This window comes from Protopterus annectens, chromosome 3.part1 (genome assembly GCF_019279795.1).
Source record: "Protopterus annectens isolate FY-2018-M chromosome 3.part1, PAN1.0, whole genome shotgun sequence".
Classification (NCBI taxonomy): Eukaryota; Metazoa; Chordata; order Ceratodontiformes; family Protopteridae; genus Protopterus; species Protopterus annectens.
This window is the reverse complement of record NC_056732.1, coordinates 1019792805-1019805304: the sequence shown is the minus strand read 5'-3', so window position 1 is coordinate 1019805304 and position 12500 is coordinate 1019792805. Positions and strand designations below refer to the sequence as shown.

General features: G+C 40.0%; 1 protein-coding gene across 1 annotated transcript in view; it reads left to right on the top strand.

Annotated features, from left to right (window-relative positions):
• AFG3L2 (AFG3 like matrix AAA peptidase subunit 2) overlaps positions 1-12500 on the top strand; it is a 1447137-nt gene that overhangs the window by 218368 nt on the left and 1216269 nt on the right. The gene's annotated exons all lie outside the window — the stretch shown is intronic.

The following is a 12500-nucleotide window of genomic DNA, read 5'->3' as shown; positions in this document are numbered from 1 at the left end:
AGTTGTTTTACATTAGGAAGGTTTGTGGCAAGCACTGTGGTGGCAGGACAGGTAGCTTTCATCCTTCTAAGTTGGGAACTGCTGATTGAGAGCCCAGTGTCCAAGTGTATTAGTTCTGGTTTAGGCACTTGGGCTTCAGGCCAGTTATTTTACATTAAGAAGGTTCGTGGTCTGCACTCTTGTGGGAGAAGAGGCTGGACTCTGCCCTTCTGAGCTGGGAATTTCTGGTTAAAGGTTTATAGTGCCTGAATATTTGAACTGTATCTTACTGAAATTGGTTCACCTTGTTTGCTCTAGCATAGACTAGATCCAGGCCTGCTGAATCTAGCTTTGTTTATATGCTTGTTGTTTGTTTGCTTGTTATTTCCCTGGAAGCTAATTCCACCTAATACGCAACTTCTCAGCACTTCTGTGGATCACTAGTGATATCTGCATTGCTTACTGTACTTATTTCCTTGTTTCACTTGAAAGAAAGTTACTGTTTGTCGTTTTGCATTTAGTTACTTGTAACACATTGCACTCAAGTTACCTGGCACTTGCTCACTAAAGCAATTATATAAGTCAGCACTAAAAATTAAAAGCACTACACCCTCACTCCCCACTGGCCCTTGTTTTCAATTAAGGAATTCCCAATATTATTCTAACATGTCCAAAGGTCAGTTGTCAATCTTCTCTCCGGTCCAGCTGGTGAATCTGGGAATCTTGAGGCAATGTTATAACTGCCTCATGTACACAGACAACCCTCTCCTCCTCCCACATAACACAAATACTTGCGAGAGATGCAGCTATTTAGCCAAACTGGAGGCTGAGCTCTCTCAACTCAGGACTGGCAAGACCAGACAGGAGGAGAAGGCAACTACACACACCACAAAACCAGCCTCACATAATGCTACCACTCCACTGAATCAAACACATAAACACACAAAGACATACTCGGAGGCTCTGAGTAAAATTTACCTAAACAGCAGAGGCCTCCAAAGCAGACACCCAAACAACTGCTACCTCAAGACACCCCACAAGCAACACATAAACCACAAAAGCAGTGTGCAAAGCAGTCACAGCCCTTAAGGCCAAATACAACACCAAACATACTTGTCATAGGTGACTCCATAGTCAGACACACTGACGTCCCACTCACCAGGCTGAACAAGGAGAGGGTCACAGTAAGCTGCCTATCGGGCGCTAGAATCCGCCACATAACACAAGCACTCGGGTCACTCCACGGCAAGTACAAATATGACAGTCATTGTCCATGCTGGTGTGAACGACCTGAGACGTACCTCCCTGGACTACATGAAAAGAGACATAGAGGAGCTCTCTGATTATGTAGCCCAGGCAGGTATGACCCTAACCCTGAGCAGTATCCTTCCTTCACCAAGAATGATGCCACAATATAGAGACAAGATGATCAGCTTTAACAATTGGCTTAATGTCTGGTGTCATTCAAAGGGGATCCAGTGTCTGTCTGCCTGGGATGACATGCTTGAAAAGCCACGCTGCTTCGCAAGGGACGGCTTGCACCTGTCACCCCTGGGATTCCGGATATTGGCTAAGGCTCTTGCCACCCCATAGTGCCTTTTTTAGGCAAGGCTCAAATTCTAAACCTACCACCCTAGAAAACAAAAATGGGAAGAAACTGAGGGTAATGCTGCTCAATACCAGAAGTCTAAATCTCAAAATGCACGCACTCGAGGCCCTTCTCAGTATGGAGAACATCGATGTCTGTGCTGTAACTGAAACCTGGTTCAAGGCTCCTGAGAGCACCCCGGCACTATTAGGTTTTACCTCATATCATGCGTTCCGGCCCCAAAACCCGGACCACACCACAAAAGGAGGGGGTGTATCCATATTCATAAAGGATATCCACACCTCCAGGTTGGTGGCAATGCATGAAGCTTCGGAAACCATCCAGGTGCAACTAACCATAGGCAAAACTGCTCTACAAATTGTAGCATGCTACAGGCCACCCTCTCAAACTCAGGAACCCCACACAGCCTTCCTGAAGACACTGGAGGGTATAAATGCATCTCCAAACACCATCATATTGGGTGACTTCAACTACCCGAATATAGACTGGGAACATTACTCAAGCCCTAACTTTCTAGCCCAACGGTTCCTGGAGTTCATAAATTCAAATGCCATGGAACAGCTAGTCACTGTTCCCACGAGAGGAGAAAATATACTAGATCTCATTGTCACAAACATGGGGACAAAATGCTCCACACGAAGTATATCCCTCATTGGTGAGATCTGATCATAAACTAATCTCACTGGAAATCCACATCCCGCCCCACCCCAAACAAAAAGACCATAGTGAAGAACTTCTCTAAAGCAAACTTCACACTACTCAAGACTGGTGTGGTATCCTTCAAGGCCCCTGAGCCAGTGGAAACCACAACCCAAGCTGGAAGCCCTTACAAATGCCTTCTATGAACACCTCCAGGACTGCATGGATCAGGCAATCCCAAATAAAACCAAGACTCTTTCCACAAAGGGCAAACGTCCAGTCTGGTGGACCCCAGCCATCAACAAACTTTACAATAAGAGGAGAAAGCTATTACATGATAGAACAAAATCCATAAAAGGGAAGTCACCCTGATCATTATTAGTAAAAAATACGAGCACTCATAAAATCAACTAAGGCCAATTTTGAGAGAAAAATTGCCATGGATTCAAAGGACAATCATAAGGCCTTTTTCAGCTATGTTAGGAACCTGGGTGGAAACTCCCAGATATGCTCAGAATTAGTCCAAAATGATACAAAAATCACTGAACCCACAGACATTGCCAACATACTGGCAGACAGGTTCAGTGCAAACTTCACCCCCCTCCCCCTAAAGGAGAGATAACTATCCCAGCCAGTGTAGCCTCCCGGACATCTCAAATGCGCAGGTGAAAGCTGCTCTCTCTAAAGCTAAAACACAGCATCAATGGGACCGGATGGTGTCCCCGGCTGTGTGCTACATGAGCTAAATGAGGAATTAAACCCACACATAAGGCAGCTGTTTAATCTCAGCCTTACCACAGGATACGTGCCCAAGGAGTGGCGACGGCAACTGTTGTCCCACTCCACAAAGGCGGCCTCACGGACCCTGGTAATTACCGCCCCATAAGCTTAACAAGTCTAGTCTGCAAAGCTATGGAGAGGATCATAATGGAGCTCATAAACAAAGATATAGGGACTTGCAGACATTGGACCCGACCCAGTTTGGCTTTGTCAAGGGAAGATCATGCCTTTTGAACTTGGTCGACTTCTTGAAACAGTCACCAAGGCCATTGATGAGGAAAGGCAGTCCATACAGCCTACCTTGACCTTGCAAAGGCTTTGACACAATACCCCACTCGGGTATTGTAGAAAAACTTACCAGCTTAAATGTAAACCCATATGTCACAAGATGGGTTGCAAACTGGCTTAAGGACAGAACCCACAGGGTTAGAGTTGCTGGCGCTGTGTCAGACTCCAAGCCGGTTACAAGTGGTGTCCCACAGGGCTCGGTCCTTGGCCCCTATTGTTTGGCATCTACTTCTCAGAAGTACAGGCCAACATAGGAGGACTTTGGCTGACAAAGTTTGCAGGCGACTGCAAACTGGGCCATAGTGGAAAGTGCATCAGACACGGATATCCTTCAGAAGGGACTCATGGAAACAGATAGCTGGTGCCAGAGCCATGGCCTGAAGTTAAACGCCAAAAAATGTATAGTCATACCCTTCGGGAAAAACAAGGTAACCCCAAGCTACCATATAGGTGGCAATCCACTAAGCACAGAAGAGGTTATCAGGGACCTGGGGACCCAGGTTGACAGTGGCCTTTCTTTTGACACTCACATTGCTAAAGTGGTTAGAAAGACCTTCTACATTGCCCACCTGATCATGAAGGGATTCACATCCAGATCTAGTGAGGTTATTGTTCCCCTGAACTCTTCACTTATCAGACCAATGATCGAGTACAATGCCCCATTCGGGATGTATCTCACCCGACATCTGCAGCAATTGGAGAGACCCCAAAAGTTCCTCACCAAAAGGATAAAGGGACTCCAAAATCTGTCATATGCTGCCAGATTGAAGAAACTCCAGCTCTATTCAGTCGCATACCGTCTGCTCAGAGGTGACATGTGCCTGACATACAAGGCCATGTCCAACCCGGAATTAATGGACATGCTCCACCTCAAAAATCCAAATCCACCAAAACCACTAGAGCAAGCGACTTAAACCTTAGCACGGATATAAATAGGGCGTGCTGGAGGGATAGATTTATCACTCAGAGACTCCCTATGCTGTGGAATAAAATCCCGGTCCATGTGAGGCAGAGCACCTCGCTGACTCTGTTCAAGAGAAATCTAGACCTGTGGATGGGAGATCGTAGGTTTACCCCGGGAATCATCTCTGTGTCACTGCTGGACAGAGGCACAACAAACTAATGGGCACAGTATTTTTTCATATAAGGCTAGGCTTATAAATGCCTTAGGGCAGATAGCCTAGTATAAACCTATGAACCTATATATAAATATATACATATATATATATATATATACACACACACACATTATATATATATATATATATATATATATATATATATATATATATATATATATATATATATATATACATACAGTGGATATAAAAAGTGTACGCACCCCCTGTTAAAATGCCAGGTTTTTGTGATATAAAAAAAATTAGATCACAATAAATCATTTCAAAACTTTTCCCACCTTTAATGTGACCTATAACCTGTACAATTCACTTGAAAAACCAACAAATCTGTTCGGGGAAAAAATATAAAAAATAAAAAATGTACAGTAATCTGGTTGCAAAAGTGTGTACACCCTTAAACTAATACTTTGTCGAAGCACCTTTTGATTTAATTACAGCATTCAGTCTTGTTGTGTACACACCGCCATCAATTAAAGAGACTCTGATTAACCCCAAGTAAAGTTCAGTTGTCCTAGTAGGATTTTCCTGACATTTACTCAGTTGCCTGCTACAGAAAAAGCCATGGTTCACAGAGAGCTTACAAAGCATCAAAGGGATCTCATTGTTGAAAGGTATCAGTCAGGAGAATGGTACAAAAAAAATTCCACAGCATTGGATATGCCATGGAACACAGTGAAGACAGTTATCAAAAAGTGGAGAAAATATTGGACAACAGTGACGTTGCAAAGAACTGGACGTTCCTCCAAAATTGATAAAAAAACAAGACGAAAACTGGTCAGGGAGGCTGCCAAGAGACCTGCAGCAACACTGAAGGAGCTGCAAGAATTTCTGGCAAGTACTGGTTGTGTACTACATGTGACAACAATCTCCAGTATTCTCCATATGTCTGGACTATGGGGTAGGGTTGTAAGATAGAAGGCCCAGCTGAAGTTTTGCAAAACAATACATCGTCTCCCAAAAGCATGTGGGAAAATGTGTTATGGTCTGATGAGATCAAGGTTGAACCTTTTGGTGCAAAAACAACACTTCGCATCACCAAAAGAACACCATCTCCATGGTGAAACATAGTGATGGCAGTATCATGCTTTTGGGGAATGTTCATCGTGTTTCACTGTTGCAGTCATTACACTTTGGTTATCCTGCTGGCAGGCTACCCGCAGTCCTGGTCCTGCATCAGTTCCTGTCACCTCTTCCCTGACATCAGTGCGCCAGGGGTATATAAGATGCAGCCGAAGCCATTTTCTCCAGTCTTTCTTGCCGCACGGTGCCCGAAGCAAAAGCAATTCGCAAATGCTGGTCAACCGACTCCTGAGATTTTCGAAATTGAATTTCAGATCCGAAGTCTTCAATAAAGCCAAGTACCCTGTTGGGGAAACTTTTTTCTTGCTCCAGACCGATGTCAGAAAAAGTTAACAATTGTATTTCTTGTGGGAAGCAAATACCTCATAAAGATTTTCATTCTTACTGTATTCCTTGCCTAGGCCCTGACCATGACGTTGCTAGTTGTCAGTTTTGTGCTAGATTTAACCAGCGTACTATTAAGCGTCGGTACGATTTTGCTTTTCATTACTTTGGCCGAATGTTTAATTATATAATGCCATCGGACCAGCCGACGACTGGAGTTCATAAAAAGCGTAAGGAAAAAGAAAAGGACAGGCAGCCAAGGTCCAAAACTGATGATGAAGCCTCAGCTAGGCCAGTCGCCGGTTCTCAGTGAGGCGCTTTCGCAGCCCCTGACACCCGCTACCTCAGAGCCACAGGCCGCTTCCGACTCCAACGTGGAGACAACTAGGCCTCTGGATACTCAAGGTATTGGACCTTCGGAAACTATTCCCTCAGATGGGTCCAGAGCCGCTGAGCAGGCATCGGCTTCTGAGGGTGTTTTCAGACCAACACAGTTATACATCAAGCCAACTTCAGCTTCCAAGGCAAAGACCAAAACAGCTTTAAAGACAAAGAAACAAGTACAGCATTCTCCTGGACAGACTTCCATACCTAAGAAACAGATGCTCAAAATGGCCGAAGACCTAATTACTTTGATCAGGGGTTCCCATCCCCCTCCTGATAAGAGGCCTAGGCAAGACACTGAATATGATTCTTCAGGTTTCAGTTTCTTCTGATTCCTCTTCAGAACAGGAGTACTCTCTTCCTCCCTATGAGGATTCTGATGCTGAAGAATCTATCCCTTCAGCCTCTCCTCCTGAGGACTATTCTTTTGGGGAAACCCTGCATACCATGAAGGAGCATTTTCACTGGGAGAGCCAAGATTATTCAGAATCTAAGAAGAGGCTCAGAGATTTTCTGTTACTTCCTCAGCACAGACCTCTTGCTATTCCACCTGTACTAGACATTGTCGATGATGTATTTTCAGAGTCCAGCCTATTTACTGTTTACCCCCTGCACCCGTTAAGCCAGACCGGTACTACAGGGTTCCAGATTCACATAAATTTCTATATAAAAACCCTGCTGCTGACCCAGAAACTATTTCTCAGGGTCCCAAAGGGGTCAAGGCTTCCACTGCAAAAAAACCCTGTTCCCTCTGATAGGGATTTTAGAGCACTGGACAGATGGGGGAAAAAAGTTTACACTTCTGCTACCTTGGCTGTAAGGGCTTTAAATTGTCAGTTTCATATGCTTAAATATCAACAATACTTAATGTCACTGCTAAAACAGAAAATGTTGACAAATTCTGAATGTGCTGAAAACAAGGAAATGCAGGATTTATTGCATGCAGCTGAGCAAGTGGGAAAGCATACTTTTCAGTGTGGTTTTGATTCACTGGAGGCCTCTTGCAGGGCCACTGTTACAGGCTATGTCATTCGAAGGCATGCTTGGTTAAAGGAACAGAATCTGCCTGATCATGTTAAAGCAAAATTTTTGGATGCTCTATTACATCATGATACTTTGTTTGGTGTTAAGGCAGAAGAGGTGTTAAAGAAAATGGAAGATAAAGCGAAATCTATGCAGACAGTAAAGGATTTTTTACAGGTTCAGCCACCTAGATTTAGCGGGAACTGGCCTTCTTAGAATTGGTCCTTTCCTGTGTCAGACAGGCCACAAAGAGGCAGATACAGATGCCCTAGAGGCAGATCTCAGCCCCAAGGCTCATACAGGCCTAAACAATGGGGTGCTCCTACCTCCAAAAGCGGAGAAGACAAGTCACAGCCATATAGGAAACAGTCCCAATGACTTTCCACTGCCAATGCCGAGCACTTATCTTTTGGTAGCACCCTTAGGGAGAAAGGTAGCACTTTTTTCACAAAATTGATACATGATCACCCAGGACAAATGGGTCTTGAATATAGTTTCTCAGGGATACAGGTTCCACTTTCACACACTGCCAAAGACAAAAGGTATGCCAGACCTGCCACGCAGTCAATGGGCAGAGGCACAAAAGCAAATCTCATCTCTCTTAGACATGAGGGCTATTCAGCCAGTACCACAGCAAGAGCAGGGACAAGGATTTTACTCAAGACTTTTCTTGGTACCCAGAAAGGACAAAGCTTGGAGACCAATACTGGACCTGTCTATTCTAAACACTTTTTTGGACATTCCAAAATTCAAAATGTTGACACTACAGCAGCTTCTGCCCATGCTGGGCAAGAAGGCTTGCTTAGTAACTTTGGACCTCAAAGAGGCATACCTGCATGTCCCAAACACCAACCAACACTTGAACCAGTATTTCTTCTTCTTTATTACGATCTGCTACCTCGGCCTTTCGCCTTCAAAGGATTTTATTTGCTTATTTATTTATTTATTTTATTTATTTATGTATGCAGTTAATAATTTGATGTTATTTCTATACTTAACTCTATATGCTCTCTGGACATATTATTATAAGGCATCTTTATAAAATTATGTTTAAAATAAATAAATATTTGTATTTCTTTATATATAAAAACTGAAAAAACTGTGTGATTACTTTAAGACTTGATTGATTAACTAAGTAATTAATTAATGTGAGAATTTTGTGCCAATCAACATTACTCTATGTGTATTTAAACTGTTGGTAGCACATTGTGTTTATGATCCTTTGAAGGCGAAAGGCCGAGGTACCAGATCGTAATAAAGAAGAAGAAATACTGGTTCAAGTGTTGGTTGGTGTTTGTGAGCTATTGTTGCTTTTTTGACTGTGTTTGGATATTTGCTCTTCGTTATACCAACACTTGCCAGAATTATGACTCAGTCAAGTGGAGCTTCGGGGCAGAATATTATGCCAGGAGCAACCTGTTTTGCTGATATGGTCAATGAACGAGAAAAAAAGTTTTCAAATATGGATCTATGGAATGTCGGTGGAAATAAACAGGTAGATGATCGTTTTGGGTCTTTGGAGAGACTTATGACAAAGGAAATTGCCTTATTTTTAGATACATGCCTTCTAGAAAAATATGTCAATTTAAACTTAACACCGAGGGGTTTGCGTATTGACAAACTGCCTGCCACTGAATTCTCTGAGGAGGAGCATGATTTGTTGGATGAATGGAAATTGGCATCGCTCGAGTACAAATAAGTGGCTCCATATTTTAATTAAACGGAACCAAAGAGCACATGAAAAACTTAAAAATGATATTTTGCATCTACAGGACGAGGTGGTGGGGGAGTCCTGTTTTAAGATGCAATTTTCGAAAATCACTGATAAAATTTCCAAATTAGAGACTGAAATTCTGTTACGAAAAAGAAACAAACTGTTGCGAGACATGAAAGACTATGAAAGTGGCTCCTTGTTTTCATGGCAACGTGAAGTAACGCGTAGCAGGTCAAAGGTTAGGAGAAGCTCGCAAAAACAACGTAGCATTTCAGCGTCCTCAGGAGAAGGGGAAAGAAGCAACTTTACGACAAAAAATTTGACTTTTACCAGTTTTATTAATAACGGGACTGTTGAAAATGATGGTGGAAATGGCTCTTCTGCTGGTATAACTACTACTGATAATTCCTTTCAGACCAACAAGTCGGGTCGAGGAAGGAACGGCAGAAAGGGCAGAAATCGCTTCAAGGAGTGAGCATGTGAGTGCACGAAATGAATGGACTTTATGTTTAGTTAATTTATCAAGTTTGGCTATCAATGATGTTATGAGGTCAGTGTAATTTAAAGGCAGTAAATTTGTGCCAACTTTTTTTCCCTCTCTTGGCGACTTACATTTTGAATTGAAAAAGTTTATTAGAAAATTGTATTTAAAAGTGTTTTTTCATAGTTACATGGTTGATGATGTTAATAATGTATCTAATATTAATGAAGAACTTGATGATGATGAATTGTTGAATCTATCTATCTATGACTATGAAAATGCTGATATGTATCTTGAAGATGAAAATGTATCTTGTGTGAAAGACAGTGAAGGCTATCATACGGGGTATGGGAGAATGTTATTACCATATTTAACCTTTGATAGCAAATTCACACCTAATATAAAAGTACCTGCTATTACTACTTTTTTTAAAGTTATATTTAAAGAACTGACATTACTAGTGGAAAATTCAAAGGGAAGTTTAAAATGTTATAATTTAAATAAAAGTGAATGGATGGCTTTTAAAAAATATGATTGAAATTAAAAAGGAATTCATTTTTAAGTGTGCAGATAAAGGTGGCAATTGGGTCATTTTACATAAATCTAACTACTGTGAAATGGTCTATAATCTGTTGAACAATGAACATGAATATCTCCGTTTAAATGGGGATCCTGTTACAGAATTTAATATTGAGTTATTAAACTTGTTAGAAAGAGGGGAACGTCTTGGCATTTTTAGTCATACTGATGTTGGAAAACTGTTTATTAAGAAACCTATGACACCGATATTTTATGCCTTACCATCAGTGCATAAATGTCTTGAAAAACCACCAGGAAGACCAATAGTATCAGGAATAGGTTCCTTTCTTAGTAAAGTTAACATCTTTTTGGATTTCCATTTAAAAACACATTTACCTAAAGTAGCAGCACACATATTGAATACTCAGGATTTATTGAATGAACTTTGTAATATGAAATGGAGTAATAATTATTACTGGGTAACAATAGATGTGAACTCATTATATACAAACATTAATAAAAGATGGGGGTTAGCAGCTGTTCAGGAGATGCTAGGAGATGGACCTAGAACTACATTTTTGATACAAATGTTAGAATTTTGTCTCACCCATCATTATTTTTGTTTTAATAATGATTTTTTTCTGCAATTAAAAGGAACAGCTATGGGGGCTGCTTTTGCGCCCTCATATGCCATTATGTATATGGGATTTTTTGAGAAATTATTCATTTATCCAACTTCCTTTTATAAAAAGAACAATCTATAAGCGATTTATTGATGATCTCTTTTTGATATGTAGGGGTGACATTACTGAATTTTTTGAATTTTTTGATAATTTGAATAATAACGATCATGGTTTGACCTTTTCTTTTGAATATAGTAGGGATAAAATCAATTTCTTAGATATAACTTTATATCATAAAGATGGAAATATTGGATTTAGACCTTATAGAGAAGATACCTCAGTAAACATGTTTTTACATGCGGAGAGTATGCACCCCGGACATTTAGTACGATCATTACCTTTGGGTGAATTCCAAAGAATTTTTGCCCATACTAGTGATGAAAATGAGAGACATAAGGAATTAAATGATGTGGAGTCTAGGCTGATTAAGAGGGGTTATAACAGAGATCAACTATTAACATGTAAAAATAAAGTATTAGGTATCGCTTATCACACTGAATATTGGAAAGTGGATGGTGAACAGGAGAGACAGAAGTCTTTTGTATCTAAGATGATAGGAAAAAATAATGAAGAAAAACTATTCTATGTTACAAAATTTTCACCTTTATCTGAGGAATTAATTAAAATAGTGAGAAAATACTGGCATTTAATTCATGAGGATGAAAATATAGGCCATTTATTTCCTAAATATATAACTTTTTCCTATAAGAAAGGGAAAAATTTGAAGGAGTTATTAAATTATAACCTCTCTAAAAAAAGTGATGAGAGAGTGAGTCTTCCATTAGGTACCTATCCATGTGGTAATTGTAGCCTTTGTGGGAAAGCTAGTAACATTACTAGGATTAATGGTATTACATTCTTTCCAAAATATCGTTTTAACTGTAAATCAGTAGGGGTAGTATACATCTTGGGTTGTTCTTGTGTGAATTTATGGTACATAGGACAAACCAAAAGAATGGTACGAATCCGCATTTTGGAACATCTGAAAGATATTAAAAATCATAATGAAGTGAGTCCTGTGGCCAAGCACTTTCTTGATAAACATGGTGGTTGCCCTAATAGTCTAAGGTTTTGTATTTTGGGTAAACCATTTTGTTCTGAAAGTGGGGGAATTTATATTCAAAAACTACTTGAATTAGAAACTAGAATGATTCTAAAATATAACACACTGAAGCCTTATGGGTTAAATTTAGAATTACGTGTTTAAATTATTTATATTTACATAATTAATATTATAGGATATGATTACTTTATAATTTATTAATTTCTTAGATTAGATAGATTTATTTGCTTATTTATTTTATTTATTTTATTTATTTATGTATGCAGTTAATAATTTGATGGTATTTCTATACTTACTCTATATGCTCTCTGGACATATTATTATAAGGCAACTTTATAAAATTATGTTTAAAATAAATAAATATTTGTATTTCGTTATATATAAAAACTGAAAAAACTGTGTGATTACTTTAAGACTTGATTGATTAAATAAGTAATTAATTAATGTGAGAATTTTGTGCCAATCAACATTACTCTATGTGTATTTAAACTGTTGGTAGCACATTGTGTTTATGATCCTTTGAAGGCGAAAGGCCGAGGTACCAGATCGTAATAAAGAATTAGAAATACTGGTTCAAGTGTTGGTTGGTGTTTGTGAACTATTGTTGCTTTTTTGACTGTGTTTGAAACGTGCATAAGATACCTCAGATTCATAGCTGGCTCAATGCACTACCAATTCTCTGCACTGCCCTTTGGCTTATCTACTGCGCCCAGGGTCTTCACAAAATGCCTGGCGCCAGTAATTGCATTTTGCAGACAAAGAGGAATTCAAATATATCCTTACTTGGACGACTGC